Source organism: Macrotis lagotis, chromosome X (genome assembly GCF_037893015.1).
Source record: "Macrotis lagotis isolate mMagLag1 chromosome X, bilby.v1.9.chrom.fasta, whole genome shotgun sequence".
Taxonomy (NCBI): domain Eukaryota; kingdom Metazoa; phylum Chordata; class Mammalia; order Peramelemorphia; family Peramelidae; genus Macrotis; species Macrotis lagotis.
Window position 1 is genome coordinate 618,787,903 of NC_133666.1, and position 19,179 is coordinate 618,807,081.

Below are 19,179 nucleotides of genomic sequence, written 5' to 3' on the forward strand. Positions count from 1 at the left end.
TCCCCCAGAATCTGACTTAGTGCTTCACATCAGTGATTTGATATTATTAAAGCTGTATTTGAAGGGCAGAAGGGAGTTCAGTTTGACTATGGTCTGTGGAAGAAGCAAAATGAAATAATAGTAGAAAGAAATTCTACTTTGATTCAATTGCTGACAAGGCTGGAAAGTTCCTATTCAGCTACATGTGGTAATATCCATACTATTTGCAGGAATTCCCTCATCTTTATTTCTTGGAGTAAAGGTTCCCTAGGACAAGCTTTATATGCAGCAGGTGCTCAAGAAATAAATCAGGAGGGAAAGATTCTCCCTCCTTGCTCCCCCCACACACACATTTGGCTAAATATAGAACTGAGGGCCAGGAGGGAGGGAGGAGAAATAAGAGGAAGGGGAGGGATTTTGACTGCTGGCCAGTTGACTCCTTGATCTTCCCTGGTCCCTGGGCTAACATTGACAGTCAGGCAGGGTCAGATTGGACTGAAGACTGAAAACATTACTTCTCACATTACTTCTGATTTTCTCCTTTCCTGAAAATAGGGTAAGAAAAAAGCATGATTTGGGAGAAAAGTAGTTTCCTTTTTGGATAAGTTAGAGAACAGCTCCCAGAATGTCTCTTTGATATAAACTTAAGCCCTTAGGGAGCTATATCAGCCCTACTCCATAGGCATAAACCAGTGGTCTGATAGGACACAGCTAGCCAAGGTAAGTTGCCCCAGGGAGCAAAAATGGGAGCAGAGGGATCTGGTAGGAGAGAATTTATGAAAAAACCTGGGAATAAATTTGTTGGGTGCCTGTAACCTGCACAACCCCGCTGGAGTATTAAAAACTGAGCCAGAATCCAAGGACTGACTTCTTTTCCCCACTCCCTCTGCTTCCTCTTCTTAGGTGTGCCAAGGGATCTAAAAAAGCTGGTTTACTAGGCTGGTGGAATTCCCTAATACAGATCATTCTGAAAGAAGACAGGCAGGGTCACTCTGACCTAGGACTTTGGAGAACTGTTTCCCAAGACTACACCATGCCCTTTTCCTTCTCCAACCCTGTTACCTGTGCTAGTAGGGTTTGGACTTTCCCCAAACAGAAAGAAGATGGTGGGTTTAGCCTTGGCTTCCTCCAAACTTGTATCTTGGGGGCAGCCAGTATCCCAAGGTTGCACCTCCTGGGCATTGAGATCCAAGAAGGCCATGCTGCCTGAACCAGTTCTAGTTCTTTAAAAGCAATCCCCATTCCCTCCTAGAGTTCCTTAAGTAATTTAGATCCCTAATTTCTAGACTTGATGAGTTTTTATGAATAACAAAAGCTGGCTAAACAAATTCCACTCTGAGTTCTCTCACACCCACTATGACCAGGGGCTCAAGAGACACTGGGTGGGGGGGCCTTCCCAAAGCCCATCAGGGGTGTCCTAGGGCCTCTCAGGGTCTACCATAACAAATTTATCTATATAATAAATTGGGAAAAAATAGAGAGAAGGTACTGGGGGGTGGAGATTAGAGAAAATCTATCTGGAAAAGTAGAGTTTTAGCTGGGAAGTGAAACCATATCTGCAAGATATAAATGTTAGCATCAACTGACTTCATCTTATCTGTAGATGTCTGGAATCATTCAATTCCTGGGACTAAAGAGATAATATAGTTTTGGTTTGAATTTTATGTTAATTTCCCTAAATTAGTTTGCTTTGTTTGAATTCTATGCCCCTTTCCCTAGGGTAGTTTTCGTGTTTAGATTGTAAGACCACATTCCTCATTAACAAGGGTGGGTCAGTTGTGGGGGGGGGGGGGTGAGTTAGGATAAATGTGATTTTTTGGGCCTTTTGCTTTTGCCTCAATCTCTCTAATTGATTGTGGCCAGTTTCTCTAGAAATGAATAAAGCCTTCTCTTCATACCTTGAGAGATCTCCGAAATTTATTTAAGTGGCATTTGTCCCACACAGTCAGAATACAAAACTTTACTAGCACTGACTACATGGGCCCATAGGGTCCTGTACCAGTGATGTCCAAAGCATTCTGTAAAGTCACTGTCGATAGAGGTTTTAGTGAATTGGAAGGCACTGTGGAGCCATTGAACTAACCAGGCACTTGGGTTTGAATCCTAGTTCTTCCACATACTAAATGTGTGACTGAGGAGAAAACACTTATCTGCTCTAAGGTTTTGTTTTTTCATCTGTAAAAATGGGAATTATATTTTTACTCCCCATTTCACATACTGGTTGTGCAGAAAGCATTTTGATTTAATATTTTATTTTATTTTTACATGATATGATAGTTGTTCAACATTCTTTCATTTGCATATTATAAATTACACATTTTTTGCTCCCATCCCTACCATCTCCCCTTGGTGGCGAACAGTCTGGTAAAAGTTGTACTTGTACATTTGTGTTTAACATATTTACATGTTAGTCATTTTGTGTGAGAGAAATTAGGATTAAGGGAAAAGAAAGAAAACCATGAGATGGGAAGGAAAAGCATAAGAAGAGTTTTTAAAAAGTGAACATTTGGGGGCAGAGCCAAGATGGCAACAAGAAAGGAACTTCTCTTAGACTCTCATAAAACTTTGAAACTAAGGACTCTCACTAAACTTTCAAGAGACAGAACCCACAGAGGGACCCAATTAGGCAGTTCTCCTACTCAAGGTAACCTGGAAAAGAGTGAAAAGGCTCTGCTCCCCAGGGTTGGAAGGGTGGCCCACCAGAGCGAAAAAACTTCAGCCTTCCAGAGGCAGCCCCAGGGCTCTGGGAGCCAGGGTGCTCACAGCAGCAGGGGAGTCTCCTGAGCTACACCCCGGGGAGCAGCAGGCACAAATTGGGGGAACAGCGGGGGGACATCTGCCAGAGTGAGCACTTGAAGCCCAGACCTCAGGGCACACAGCAGTCTTTTGGCAGCCCAGATCCAGGAACAGAAGCAGGCAGAGCTGGTAAGCGGGAGCCCCCAGGGCATGCGCCCATTGAACCTAGGGAGGGGAGTGAAGAGAGAGAGAGAGACTGCCAAGCTCTGTCCTCTGCCCCTGGAACAGGACTCTGGGGCTCTGACCATATTCAGATTGTGATCACAGTCTAGGCCCCCCCATAGAACAGCAGGGCCACCCTCAGCCTTGTGGTGGTGGTGGGAGGTGCATATGGTCATTCACAGACCAGGAGGGAGGACAGAGCCTCATACACTGAGACCCTTGTGGGAGTGTCCCAAAAGCTCAGGAAGCACCCCCAAAACAGGCTTAGGCTGGGAAAATGAGCAAGCAGAGAAATAAGAGGAACACCATTGAGAAATATTTTGCATATGAGCACAAGAAGGATCAAAATACTCAGTCTGAAGATGAGGAAGCACAAGCTCCTGCATCTAAAGAATCCAAGAAAAACAAAAATTGGGCTCAGGCTATGACAGACCTCAAAAAAGACTTTGAAAATCAAATGAGGGAGTTAGAAGAAAAACTGGGAAAAGAAAGGAGAGACATGCAGGAAAAACATGAAAATGAAGTCAGCAGCCTAGTCAAAGAAATCCAAAAAAATGCTGAAGAAAGTAGCATGCTAAAACCCAGCTTAGGTCAAATGGACAAAACAATTCAAAAAGTTATTGAGGAGAAGAATGTTTTAAAAAGCAAAATTGGCCAGACAGAGAATAGAACTCAGGGAGATTGATGAATTTATGAGAAACCAGGATTCATTACTTCAAAACCAAAAGAATGAAAAATTAAAAGAAAATGTGAAACATCTCATTGAAAAAAAAACAACTGATATGGAAAACAGACTTAGTAAAGATAATTTAAAAATTATTGGAATACCTTAAAGTCATGATCAGGAAAAGAACCTTGACATCATTTTCAAAGAATTACTACAGGAAAATTGCCCTGATATTCTAGAAGCAGAGGGCAAAATAGAAATGGAGAGAATCCACCAATTCCCCTGAGAAAGAGATCCCAAAAAACCAACCCCTAAGAATATTATAGCCAAGTTCCAGAACTCCCAAGTCAAAGAGAAAATATTACAAGCAGCCAGAAGGACACAGTTCAAATATCATGGAGCTGCAGTCAGGATCACACAGGACTTAGCAGCAACTACATTGGAAGCTCATAGGGCTTGGAATATAATATACCGGAAGGCAAAAGAGCTTAGAATGCAACTGAGAATCAACTACCCAGTAAAACTGAATGTCCTCTTCCAGGGAAAAAGATGGACTTTCCAATGAACCAGGGGAATTTCAAATGTTCCTGTTAGAATGGCCAGAGCTGAACAGAAGGTTTGATCTTCAGATACAGGACTCAGGTGAAGCATAGAGATTGGAGGAGAGGGGGAAAATATGAGGGACTTGAAGATGAACTGCATGTATTCCTATATAGAAAAATGATACTGATAATACTCATATGAACCTTCTCAGCAGGTAGAAGGAGCTTTTATACTTGAAGCACAGGAGAAAGCTGAATTTGAAGATAAAACATGGTGTAAAAATGGAGTCAATAGAAAAAAAGGGAAATGTAATGGGAGAATGAAAAAGGAGAGGGGGAATAGGCCAAGATATCTCATATAATAAGTTTTTTCTTTATTACAATGAGCTATTGCAATGATATTGAAGGGGGGAAGGCAAGGGGGAATGAGGGAATCTTTGCTCTCATCAGAGGTGGCTAGGAGAGGAAACAGCATATATACTCAATGGGGTATAGGCATCTGGAGTAAGAAGGAAAGGGGGGGACGGGGGGAAGGGGGGATGTGAGTGATGGAGGAGAGGATGGACCATGGGGGGAGGGTGGTCAGGTATAACACATTTTCCTTTTTATTTCTTTCAAGGGGCTGGGATTGGATAGCCTGTCTGGGACCATGGGGCCAGGTGGATCCTGGACCTAAGGGGTGGTAGGGGGGCACAGGGCCTCTTGGCCCCAGAGCTGGGGATCTGTCTGCTGCACCACTCAGATACCCTACAGTAGAGTCAGAGTGAAAGGAGAGAGAAAATATAGTACATGGTAGTGGAGAAATATGAAAGAAAGGAGTTGCGATCAGCAATGGCAAAGGTGGAAAAATATGGAAGTAACTTTTTTGATAGACTTATCATAAAGAATGTGATCCACCCCCGACAGAGTTGTTGGTGTTGGAACAAAGACTGAAGCATATTTCTTCTTATTATTATTTTGGGGGGGGTGTAGGGCAAATGGGGCTGGCTGACCTGCCTGGAGCTGCATAGCAGGGTGATCTTTGGGTGTCTGAGGCCAGATTTGGACCCAGGTGCTCCTGGCTCAAGGGCCAATGCTCTGCCTGCCACCCAGCTACCCCTACTATTATTACTATTTTATTTTATTTTGGGTCTTTTTTTCTTTTTTTTTTCTTTTTTCTTTTTTGTTTTTGCAGGGTAGTGGGGTTGGGGTGGCTTACATGTCACATGGCAAGGTGATTGTTGGGTGTACGGGGCCAGATATGGGCTCGGGTGCTCCTGGCTGCAGGGCTGGGGCTCCATCCATTGTGCCACCTGGCCATACCTACAATTATTACTATTATTTTTAAAATTTTTTTCTCTCCCCTTTACTTTATCGCTCAAGTGAGTCTATATTTTGTGGGGGGAGGGGGTATTCTGTTTACTCTTAAACAAGAATATTTTATTAATGTATAAAAACATTATTTGTACAAAAAGAGAATAAATAAATATTAAAAAATTTTAAAAAAGTGAATATTCAAATTCTATGTTTTTTTTTCCCCTTCTGGATGTGAATGACATTGTCTATAAACAGGTCTCCCAGAGTTTATCGTAGATTGCAGAAAACACTTTGTAATCATAAAATGCCATAGAATTATGAGTTATTATAACTGGGGAAGTAAAGTTGGAGTCTCAGATGCCTTTACCTTGTCCCACATAGATCCCTGCTGCACAACCAAATTTAATTTTCAGTTTAGCTAAGGACTGACCTCTCTCCTCAGAAGTGACCCCGCCTGGATCAATCTGCTTTATTCATGTGATGGATGGGCAGGTGCCTGGTAGAGTGGAGGTGACTGCCTCAGAGCAGATAAAGATTTCAGGAGAGACTTCAGTGTCAAACAGAACTGATCTTGAGGTCAAGGCTGTCTCCATGTCCCCTATCACCTGGGACTGCTTGCAAAAGACAAGGTGAGAGGAATAGACAAGACAAGGGCTGAGAGAACTAATAACTTCTCTTTGGGGCATGGAGAAAAGTGGAGAAGGGAGTAGGAGCATGGGAAAGTGTACTGGGGCAACCAAAGAGAACTATAGAATCAGAATTTTCCTTTTGTAGGGCTTGAATTTACTTCATAATAACATCCACAAATATCCTGCATCTTCTGATGCATGGATAAGACGCTGTCCCTAACCCCATGGATCTCATAGCCTAGTGGGAAATGAGAACAATATATTATTTGTTTGTTTGTTTATTTGTTTATTTATTTATTTAGGTTTTTGCAAGGCAAACGGGGTTAAGTGGCTTGCCCAATGCCACACAGCTAGGTAATTACTAAGTGTCTGAGACCGGATTTGAACCCAGGTACTCCTGACTTCAGGGCCGGTGCTTTATCCACTATGCCACCTAGCTGCCCCTACTACGCCACCTAGCCTCCCCAAGAACAATATATTTAAAAATAATTTACAAGGGGGTGGCTAGGTGGTACAGTGGATAGAGCACCGGCCCTGGAGTCAGGAGTACCTGGGTTCAAATCCGGTCTCAGACACTTAGTAATTACCTAGCTGTGTGGCGTTGGGCAAGCCACTTAACCCCGTTTGCCTTGCAAAAAAAAAACACTTTAAAAAAAAGGGAACAACTTGAGCAAAAAAGACATGTTTAAGGGACAGTGGTTTGAAAAAAAAAATTGATATTTTTTATGCCACCTCCAAAACTAAACCTCTCTCCCCAGGTAGCAATCCATTCTTTGTGACAAAGAATACAAAATAAAGGGAGAAAATTGCATAGCCGTAGTCTCCCTCCTCTTCAAGAAAAGAAGGTTCATTTCTTTTCCTTTTCTTCCTCAAGCTCTGACAATATAATTATTTGATATAGTTTTAAATTTTACCATTTACACCATTGTAGCCATTGTGTATATTCTTTTCTGCTCATGCTTATTTATTGTTCATCAATTCATATAAATCTCATGTTTCTCAGAATTTTTCAGATTCTTTATTTCTTATACTCATATATTCAGGTGCCATAATTTGTTTAGGCATCTTCTTTGTTGCCAGTTCTTGATCACAATAAAAAGTGCTAGAATGAATATGACCTTGTGTCTTTAACCTCCTTGGACACACATGCCTAGCAAAGGAACCTCCAGGTCAAAGAAGTAAATGTTTTACCTTTTTTTTTAAGGCAGTGCAGTTAAATGACTTGCCCAAGGTCACACAGCTAGGCAATTATTAAGTGTCTGAGGTTGGATATGAACTCAGATTCCCCTGATTCCAGGGTCGGTACTGTATCTACTGTGCTACCTAGCTGCCCCAGGTTAACATTTTAGCATCATTCCAAAGTGTTTTCCAGAAAGACCGAACCAATTTGTGTCTGTTCTTGGCAAAGAAATGGAAATGGTTTTGCCATTTCCTTCTCCAGTTCATTTTACAGATGAGAAAATTGAGTCAATCAGGTTCAATGGTTTGCTCAGGGTCACACAGCTAGTAAGTGTCAGAGGTCAGATTGAATTTTAGGTCTTCCTCCATCCAAGCCTGGCATTCTGTAATTGCACCACCTAAAAAATGATGTCTACAGCCATCTAAATGGAAAGAACCACTACAAAATAATTGCAACTGAATGCTGAAAAATTATAAAAAATAAACTTGCCTTCAAAGAAGAGATGTCAGGAGGAACTCTCCCCTGTTACATTGGGAGGTAAGGAAGCTGAGATGTGAAATACTGCATAAAAGGTCATATTTTCTTATTGATGTTGATTTTTTTAAGATCTTTTTTCTTCTCCCCCCCCTTTAAAAAATTTGTTATAAGGAATGATTTTCTGGAGGGAGGAGGATAAAGGATAAAGGGAGGAAATCTAAGTGATGTAAAAGCAAAAGATAACAGTGAAAAAAATAAACCTTCTCTGAATACTTTCTCTCACTTGCACCTGTTACATTGTTTCTCATATTCTTATTCATATGTATGTAGGAAAGGCACTGGCTCTGCAATTAGAGCACCTGAGTCTCAATCTCATCTCTATTGCTTATTAGTTTATGAATTGAACGAGTCACTTAACTTCTGTGCCTCAGTTTCCTCATCTGTAAAATGAGGAGGTTGAATTAGAGAAGCCATAAGATTCCTTTCAGCTCTAAATCAAACATTCTGTGTTAAATTACTAGGAGGAATTTGAGAAAGAAAACATCCTAATCCACTGAGACAGGGAACGATGTTTAGTTCTTAAAAGGAGAGCAGAAACTTCAGTAGATAGATATGGGAGGTGAGGGGAAGATATTTCAAGCACCTGAGGTGCAGCCTGAGCAAAGGCAGGACATAGGAGAGGGTGCCAAGAGAAATGAGGTTGGAGTTAGTCAATGCAGAGGACCCAAAAGGGAAACAGTGGGAGGTAATATAGGCCATAGGGTAGAGTCAGCTTTATTCAGCAGGTGGGATCTGAGAAGAGGGTCTAATTAGGTACTCTGCCTGGTTTGTAATCCTCTTTATAGCCACCTTCACCTGGGCATAAATGCCTCCAGCAAGAGGAAACTAGCTATTTCACTGCCCCTCCCCCATTTCTTTGTTGAATGGTTTTGTTAGGGAGTTGAGTTCTTTACTTTGAGTTGAATATATTTCCTAGTGACTCACTTGAGCTGGTCCTATTTTTTTCTCTCTGGGTTAGAAGGGATTAAATTTGTTCCTTCTGCTCGATGACAATCTTTCATATATTTTAAGACAGGAATCATCATAGTTTCCTATAAACTCCCTCTTATCCAGGTTAAACAAGCCCAGTTCCTTTAGCAGTCTCTAAAGCACTTAATTGTTTGTTCTTAAATCAAACTCACTATTTTCTTGAGGGCTCTTCTTTGTATACATCTCCCTCAATGATATCCCTCCTAAAATGTGTTTGACTTTCTAGGAGATGGTTCGTTTTGACTCTATTCACAGCTTTAGGCTTTCTAAACATTGACACAAACTGTCCTCCAAATTCAAATCACCCCTAAAAATAATATTAATTACCCCTAGGCACTAGCATGGTTAAATCCAAATATAATGTGCTTGGGAGATGACCTTGAGTAAGGGCATAACTGAGAGGGATGGGAGGGGAAATCCCAAATCCCTTTCCTGTTGCATTCCCTCCCTTTCTCTGCTACAGGAAATTGAAGAAACCCATGCTCTTTATCATTCAGCAACTTTAGAAATGGGAAGAGAACCTGTATGTTGTAACAGATGTTGTGAAGACCCAGAAAGAGATCATTCTGAAGAACTCCAGAAATATGAGAGGTCTCAGGTTTCCAGGTTAGAACTCATACTTTGGATAGATGGCATGGGGAGAGGGAAAATCCAAGTGGCCCAACAGCCTCTGTGTTGACCCTCTATTTCTTCTCATTCCCTCTCTCCCCTTTGCACAGACTTAGAAGTTGACTCCTCCCCAGACTCCATCTGACTTCTGTTCCTCCCTCCCCCACTCCCTAATCTTCAGAATCCTGCTGCAAGCCTAGCAGTCTCTGGGAACAGGATTTAGGGTCCAGATTCCAGCTGTGTGACTTTGGGCAAGTTGCTTCATTTCTTTGAGATGGGATTTTTTGAGAATGAGAGGACTTGATGACCTGACCTCTATGACCCCTTCCAGTTCTGGATCTGTGACTCCTTCCTTCTTTCCCCAAGGTGAAAGTAGGGGTTGCTTAAACACAGTGAAGACAGTGCTTTCCAGGTTGCCCAGTTAATTATCCACAACCACTGGAGTAAGTTAGATCAGGAGAATTGGGGTGGGGAGAATGGAGAGGGTGGGGGAAGTTCACCTCAAACAGCCTATTCCACTAAAGGATTAAGGGAGGTGGGGGAAGGGGCGGGGACATGATTGTATTACATCTCCTGGTGTTTGGGGACTCAGTTGCCCAGCTGGCCAGGTAGATGACATGTGCAGAGCCTATATCTCTCTTTGCCCCTCACATAGATAAGGTGGGAGGGCTCACTTCTTGTCTGGAGCAGAGGGAGTTGGGGGGAGGGGAAGAGCACAGTCTTCTCACTACCCAATTTTACATCCACCTAGGAGAATGATCAGGAAAGGTTTTTGGGGGCACCAGAGAATAGGTATCTTTTTTCCTTTCCCTTCTTCCCCTTTTAGCCATCCTTTTTTTGAATCACTATAAACTTCATACCAATTACAGAAAATAGAAACTATAATACTTATCGTTCTAGGGTCTTCCATTTGCTTGATGAGGATGTTCCTTCCACTGATGCTGTTCACAACATCTTGGTCCATGGTTTCCAAGATTTGTCCAGGTCAAAAATTCATCCCTCCTCTGGCTAGACAGGGGGTGAGTCTCTCTGCCAAGACCCTTAAATGGTAGACATAAGCCTCTATTGAAAACTTTTTCAGCTTGCTCTAGTCCTTAGCACAGAGTCTGGTACATAGTATGCACCTGACAAATGTTTATTGATCAATTGACCAAATATGTATGACCAAATATTGTTCTACTGTCATCACATCCAGATTCCCATTTCCCACTGAGCTCTCCCTGAGTATAACTGCAGGAGACAATATATAAGAAAGAAAATTCTAATTAAAATTGTGAAATTCAAATGATTACATATTTGTAGAATATAGAAACATTAATCAATAGACATTTATTAAGCACCCAGGTATTGTCCCAGTTATTGTGCTAGTTCCTAGGATAGCAAAAAAGGCAAAAGATAGTTTCTGTCCCTAAGGACATTAACTTTAATGGGGGATAAAATGGACAAACAAACATATACAAAACAATCTATAAGAAGGGAAATGGGAATAATTGGCAGAGTATTCTAACGTGTTTAGTGTCTTCTATTTTTTCAAGTATGGGTTGGGCTGCAGATTACTGAGATTTCCTCTATCTCTCAAATTTTGTCTCTGTGATTTTGTTCCCTCTCTGCTCTACCCCTTTTTGAGTTTCAGTGACCTTTTATATAAAACCATTTACAAGTGACCTTTTAAGTCTCTTAACCTCTGCTGACCCATAAAAATGGGGATAATAGCACTTACTTCACAGGGTTCTTAGGAGGATTAAATGAGATATTATATGCCCCTTAACTCAGGGCCTGCAGCAAAGCAGGCACTTAATAAATGCTTATTCCCTGTCCCATTTCTTCCTTTGCCTGTTTTCATATTTGTATTCTTCATATTTGACTTTTTTAATTGTTCAAAAATATTCATTGACATTATATACTACAGTCTTTTCCATCTCTTCACAATCTACTTTCAGGCACTAAGTAGAAATTTTCTAGGAATAGATAGGTGTATCATTACAGAAGGGAAATCTCTGTCTCAGACTGACTCATACAATGGTGAGCTCTCTATCATTGAAAGTATTCAAACAAAGATTAAATGACTAGTGATCAAGGAAATCATGGATTCCTGCTCAGTTTGCACAAGAAACCTTCTGAAATCCTTTTGCAAGACATTTTTCTTTAATTCAGTTGTTGAACATGTTTACTGTTTTCATTTTTTTTTATTAAGCAGCTCTAAATATTTTAGTAAATTTTTTAGATTGTCCTTTACTTTCCCATTTTAATGATAACCTTCTATCTAAATCTTAATGTGTCTTCAATGTGTTGTGGCAGCCCTGGGTTCTCAAATGAAGGCTTTGACCAATCATTTTGACCTACAGAAGCTTTGAGTGAGGACCCCAGGTATGCTGTGTCTTAAGAATCAGTCTAGGGGCAGCTAGGTGGCATAGTCAGGAGGACTTGAGTTCAAATTTGGTCTCCGACACTTAGTAATTACCTAGCTGTGTGACCATGGGCAAGTCAAAGAACCAGTCTAAATTTGGAAGCTCCTCAGCACCGGCAGGTTGGCTACCTAGATATGGTCCATGACTGTAGAGGGAATGCCCATCCCAATGAAATCATGGGTCAACCTTAAGATAAAGAACTTGGTCTTGGTTTCCTTGTCAGTAAGATGAAGGGGTAGAATTAGTTGATCTCAGAAATTCTCTTCCTACACTAACGATCCTAACAGTGAAATCACTAAGTCCAAAGGGTATGATTGATTTTGTAAATTTTCTAAAATAGAGTCAAATGGCTTGATGCCGTTTCCTTCTCCTGCTAATTTGACAGATGAGGAATTCATTCTTCATTTTCAAACATGTACCAGAACAAGCACATGAATTAGATTTGAGTGAGATGCTATGCTGTCACCAATCTCACTTTCTCCTCCAGAGTCATCTGGGTCCAATGGCCAGACATGATTCAGAAAAATTGGATATGACCCTGGGATTCGAGACAATCGGAGTTGTTTTTTACTTTATTTTTTCATCCATATGCACATGTATATATTTAACTTACAAAATTTCCTTCCACCCTCCCTTCCTACCCCACCCCCCAGTGGTGAATAGTCAGGTTAACATTGTATATACATATTTTTGATAAGCAAGTTTAGAGATTTGTCATTTTCAGTATAAGGAATTAGGATTAAGGGAAAGAAATACATAAGAGATAATTTTTATGAAATGTTCATCAAATTCTAAAGGGTTGTTTTATTTTGTTTTGTTTTTCTTCCTCTGTATGGGGATATAGCTTTGTCTTTAGCCAGTCTAATATGGTTGACCTAGCTCTCTAAACTGCTGAGAGGAGCTGCTTACATCAGAGTTGATTGTCTCACAATGTTGTTGATTTGCACATTATTCTCTTGGTTCTGCTCCCTTTGCTCAGCATCAGCTCCTGTAATTCATTACATGCTTTTCTAGAATCTGACCATGTATAGTTTCTTATAGAACAATAATATTTCATAGTATTCATGTACCATAACTTGTTTAGCCATTCCCCAATTGATGGGCATCCCCCAATATCCATTTCTTTACCATTACAAAAAGAGCTGTAATGAATATTCTGGAATGATGTGAGACTTTTCCTATTTTTATGATTTCTTTTGGGTATAGGTATAGGCTTAGAATTGGAATTGCTGGATCAAAGGGTATGATCAGTTTTATTGCTTTTTGGGCATAGCTCCATATTGCTCTCCAGAAAGGTTGGATCCATTCACAACTGCACCAGAAATGCATCAATGTCCCAAATCCTCCCATAACCTCTCCAACAATCATCATTTTTCCTTTTTCTCATCTTGACCAATATGATAGGTATGAGATAATACCTCATAGTTGTTTTAATTTACATTTCTCTAATCAATAATGCTTTGGAGCATTTTTATATGATTATATATAGCTTTAATTTCTTCATTTGAAAACTGTCTATTCATATCCGTTGACCATTTATCAATTGAGGAATGATGTGTAACCCTTAAAATTTTTTTTATTAAAGATTTATTTATTTATTTTGAGTTTTACAATTTTTCCCCCAGTCTTACTTCCCCCCCACAGAAAGCAATTTGTCATATTTACATTGTTTCCATGTTGTACATTGATCCAAATTGAGTGTGATGAGAGAGAAATCATACCCTTAAGGAAGAAACAAAAAGTATAAGAGAGAGCAAGATCAGACAATAAGATATCTGTTTTTTTCCTAAATTAAAGAGAATAGTCCTTGAACTTTGTTCAAACTCCATGGTTCTGTATCTGGATACAGATGGTATTCTCCATTGCAGACAGCCCAAAATTATCCCTTATTGTTGCACTGATGGAATGAGCAAGTCCATCAAGGTTGATCATCACCCCCATGTTGCTGTTAGGGTGTACAATGTTTTTCTGGTTCTGCTCATCTCACTCAGAATCAGTTCATGCAAATCCCTCCAGGCTTCCCTGAATTCCCATCTCTCTTGGTTTCTAATAGAACAAGAGTGTTCCATGACATACATTATACCACAGTTTGCTAAGCCATTCCCCAACGGAAGGACATTTACTTGATTTCCATTTTTTTTTGCCACCACAAACAGGGCTGCTATGAATACTTTTGTACAAGTGATGCTTTTACCCTTTTTCATCATCTCTTCAGGGTATAGACCCAGTAGTGGTATTGCTGGATCAAAGGGTATGCACATTTTTATTGCTCTTTGGACGTAGTTCCAAATTTCTCTCCAGAAAGGATGGATGAGTTCAGAGCTCCACCAACACTGTAATAGTGTTCCAGATTTCCCACAACCCTTCCAACAATGATCATTATCCTTTCTGGTCATATTGGCCAGTCTGAGAGGTGTGAGGTGGTACCTCAGAGAAGCTTTAATTTGCATTTCTCTAATAATTAATGATTTAGAGCAATTTTTCATATGGCTATGGATTGCTTTGATCTCCTCATCTGTAAATTGCCTTTGCATATCCTTTGACCATTTGTCAAATGGGGAATGGCTTTTTTTTGTAAATATGACTCAGTTTTCTGTATATTTTAGAAATGAGTTCTCTATCAGTATCATTATTTGTAAAGATTGTCTCCTAGTTTACTACATTTCTTTTGATCTTGGTTATAGTGGTTTTATCTGTGCAAAAGCTTTTTAATTTAATGTAATCGAAGTCATCTAGTTTGTTTTTGGTGATGTTCTCCATCTCTTCCATAATCATAAACTGCTTCCCTTTTCCATAGATCTGACAGGCAGACTACTCCTTGATTTTCTAATTTGCTTATAGTATTGTTTTTTATGTCTAATCCTGTATCCATTTGGATCTTATCTTGGTAAAGGGTGTGAAGTGTTGGTCTAAGTTTCTTCCATATTAACTTCCAATTTTCCCAGCAGATTTTTTCAAAGAGAGAGCTTTTATCCCAATAGCTGGACTCTTTGGGTTTATCAAACAGCAGATTACTATAACCGTTTCCTGCTATTGCACCTAGTCTATTCCACTGGTCTACCACTCTATTTCTTAGCCAGTACCAGACAGTTTTGATGACTGATGCTTTATAATATAATTTTAGATCAGGTAGGGCTAAGCCCCCTTCTTTTGCACTTTTTTTCATTAAATTCCTGGAAATTCTTGACTTTTTATGTCTCCATATGAATTTACTTATAATTTTAAAGAGTTAAAATAAAGTCACAATCACAAACAACAGAAGGAAAAAAACTGACCATTGGCCCTGTGGAGGATCAACATTCACACTCAGAGGCTTCTGTATCCAAAGCCTCCAAGAAAATATGAATTGGTTTTAGGCTATGGAAAAGTTCAAAAAAATTTTTTGAAAATCAAGTAAGGGAGATAGAGAAAAAATTGGAAAGAGAAATGAGAGCCATGCAGTAAAATCATAAAAAACCAAGTCAGCAGCTTGGTGAAGGAGATACAAAAAATACTGGAGAAAATAACATGTTAAAAACCAGTTTAGGTCAAGTGGAAAAAGCAGTCCAAAAGGCCAATGAGGAGAAGAATGCCTCAAGAAGCAGAATTGGCCAAATGTAAAAGGAGATGGAAAAGCTCTCTGAAGAAAATAACATCTTTAAATGTAGAATGGAGCTAAGGAAAGCTGATGACTTTGAAAGAAATCAAGAAACATTAAAACAAAACCAAAAGAATGAAAACCTAGAAGAAAATGTAGAATACCTCATAGAAAAAACAACTGACCTGGAAAACAGATTCAGGACAGATGATTTAAAAATTATTTTATTTTAACTCTTTGTTAAGGTGAAGCTTTGTTTCCAGAGTGAAGGATTCACTGTCTCTAAGATTTTGAGGCTTTTTGCAGCTGTATTCAGGGATATTTCTCAGGGACCTTAATTCCTTCAATGTCTTATGTGAGGTCCTGATTATTCTCCATGCCTGTGCTCTGGTCTGTGGCCGATCACAAACATACTCCCCTCAAACTGTGAGGAAGGTTCCTGGTACCTATGGTAGTATGGGACCCCAGATTGCGACCTGGATCTGAGCATGTACAAAGCAACAAAGTCTTGCCCCAGAAATAGCAGAGAGAGACCTCTACAGTCTCCCCCTATGTCCCTTATAGTCTGTGGTTTGAGTGCTCTGGAAGCAACTGCTCAGTGGCTACCCATACCTGCTACTGGTTCCTGGGACTGGTTCTGCACTGAGATCTGCCCTGGCCACTGACTTTCCAAGTTGTCATTGGCATTCCCTGGACTGAGAGGTCTGGAAACTGCTCCTGCTGCCACAAACCCAGGATTTAAGTGAGAGGGCTATGCTAACTCACCAATCTCACTTTCTCCTTCAGAGTCATCTGAGTCCAGTGGCCAGATATGAATCAGGACAATTGGAGATGGCCCTGGATGTGAGGCAATCATTGTTAAGTGTCACACAGCTAATAAGTGTCAAGGATCTGAGGCTGGATTTGAACTCCTGTCCTTCTGACTCCAAGGTCAGTGCTCTATCCACCGTGCCACTTGGCTTTCTTATACATAATGATTTTTAACCTGTTCAACAATGGAATCCTGTGCCTTCTTCCCCCATAACTCCAATTGCATTGAATTTTATAACTTTTAATCACTTTTATTCTTTATTTAGATGTTCTTCAAATCCCAGGCAAGAACCAGAAAACCTTTCTACCTGAAGGTGAGTGATAGGCTTGGTTATCTTTCCAGTCCCTTAGCTCAGTGAACCATTCACAGCTCATCCAGACAGCTTCTCAGGAAAACCCCTTTGTTTCCTAGAATTGAGGATCTACCCCTCCCAGTTTTCATTCAGCCTAGGGTTCTGGGTAGGTGAGCCACAGAGCCACAGAGAGAACTAAATATCCTTTCCCTCTATGTAGAACAGAGAAGATAGAATAGAATAGAAGAAATAATAACCAGCTAGGGAAATATAGTGGCTAAAGTGTTGGCCACTAAATCCAGGACAGGGTTCATGTCTAACCTCTCTCATATACTACCCTGGGCAAAACACTTAATTTCACAGTGACTGTGAATTGATAAGGAATTTTAGATCTGTGTTGGTAGAGGGAGTTTTTTTATTAGCCATTCTCTAGATAGTGTCCTAAAAGTATTTTAGTGGTCATTCACTCATTTCAATGTTGCCTAGCTCTTTTGTTTTTAGGTTTTTGCAAGGCAAATGGGGTTAAGTGGCTTGACCAAGGCCACACAGCTAGGTAATTATTAAGTGTTTGAGACTGGATTTGAACCCAGGTACTCCTGACTCCAGGGTCGGTGCTTTATCCGATACACCACCTAGCTGCCCCTGGTGCCTAGCTCTTCATGACCCCATTTGAGGTTTTCTCAGGAAAGCTACCTAATAGCTTGCTATTTCCTTTTCCAACTCCTTTTTTACAGAAGAGGAAACTGAGGCAATCAGGGTTAAGAGAGTAGTACACAAAAGTCTAAATGCAGTTTAAAAATTTAATAGCTTTTGAGACACTCTGCCTATGTGTGTAGATGTTTGTTCATATATATGTGTATACATATGTGGATATAAACACTCATATATATACAACCTCTTCTGACTTCATATAATTAACTATCACTTTAATCCCGAGAAAATCACTTAGCTCTTTTTGCTGCCAAAGGAAGTCCAGGTGTTTTTAATGGCCCCACATCAAAGGTAGGTTCCCTGTCTCCCTGCCCAACATTCCATTCACTCTGCATCACTGATGGGGATAGAAATGTGAAAGTCTTAGAGGAAGACTGAATCCTACTTATTTATTAGGTTCTTCTCTGATACCTTTCTTCAATTTCCCTAAAAAGATGTCAGCAATAACTTATATGTTATGACTTCTTTATATTTATCTAATAGAAAATCCTGTAATGCACTTTTTCCTTCCTTCTTAAGGGATGACATGGGCAGGTGTCAACATCCTCCTGTTACAGATGAAGAAGCTCCACTCATGACTCATGCTCAGCAAAGACCCTGGGTTCAAATTCTACCTCCCATATACACAATAATTGTGTGCTGTGGTCATATTGGTGAGGGGCCCAATGTAAAATGGGGATCCTAGCATGTGTAGTGCAGACCTGTCAGGGTCACTTTGATGATCAAGTTAGCTAATCTAGGACAAGTGCTTTGTAACCTTTGTAACCTTCACTAGATAGGAGTCCGCTGTTCTAATTAGGTCTGATATTGGCTAGACTGGAAGATAAGAATGATAGGGATGAGAAGATAACCTGAGTCAGAAAACCATGAGGGATGAATTCAATTTTTTGATGTGAATTTAAGCAGTTTTGTTTCATTCTATGATTTCTAATGAATTCTGGGGGTGAATGGACTTTGGAGACTAAAACAGATATTTTCTCTTCTCATTAAAAGAAACTGAAATGATGGCAAGAGGTTTGTGGTTTTCCTCCCCTATCATGTTTCCACCTCCTCCATCTCTCCCAGATGAAACACAAAGATAAAAGCAGGTTGAAATATTTAGAGGCAGAACCCATCTGCAGGATAGGGTACAAGGCCAGGGAGGGTCCAAGAGGTAATGAAAGGGTCAAGGCCACACTTATGCTGCCTCTCAGAGAAGAACCAGTGAGGTGTATCCTGTCCCCTTCCCAGTGATTGTGATTATAGAAGGGTTGGAGGCAGAGTGCTTGCAGGTTGGGGTTGACCTTGCCATGGGGAACTAGCTTCACATTTCAAGGGAATGGGGGGGTTAGTGGGGTTAGTGGGGTTCCAGGCTCTGGGGAGGACAGTGCTTCCCTCATTCTATGAATCATAATGTCAAATGAGATAAAATTTATAAAATCCCTAGTATTGTCCCCAGCACATAGTAAACACTTTTCATAGTAAAAGTCAGTTTCCTTTTCCTTCTCCTCAAAGCCCAGAAGGCTTTCCCAGGGCCCTAGGCAGTGAGTCTTCTTTGTGTTCAGGGGTTATGAACCATGAGCTGACAAGTCAAAGGGCGTAAAAGAGGTTGAGTTTGCATAAGATGGCCTGGACAGCTGATCATTGCCTGGGCACAGGCCAGCCCTGACCCCCATGCCTGTGGCCCAGGCCCTCCTGAGACTGTGCTCCAGATTCTGACCTGAAAGGGCTTTGGAAGGTTTTGGGATAGAAGCTAACATTCTGTAGTGTTTATTCTGGGTCAGACACTACACTAAGAAAAGCTTTACAATCATTATCTCATTTGATCCTCATAACATTTCTGGAAGTGGGTGCTATTCTTGTCCCCATTTGATAACCAGAGGATAAGTGACTTGCCCAGGGTCACATAGTATGTATCTGAGGGTGTATTTGAACTCTCAATTTCTAGTTCTAAGTCTGGTGCTTTCTCTACTAGAGATCATGGAGAAGGGTGGAGTCGGGATATTAGAGCAATAGAGAATCACAGAATGGGGGT

The 19,179-nt window shown here is 40.5% G+C and overlaps 1 long non-coding RNA gene across 1 annotated transcript; it reads left to right on the forward strand.

The window, feature by feature from the left end:
- Window positions 1-463: 463 nt before the first annotated feature.
- Window positions 464-18,117, forward strand: LOC141496914 (uncharacterized). Its single transcript, XR_012471192.1, has 4 exons — window positions 464-535; window positions 16,138-16,281; window positions 16,428-16,475; window positions 17,685-18,117. It is a non-coding gene; the product is annotated as an uncharacterized LOC141496914 (long non-coding RNA).
- The last annotated feature ends 1,062 nt before the right edge of the window (window positions 18,118-19,179 follow it).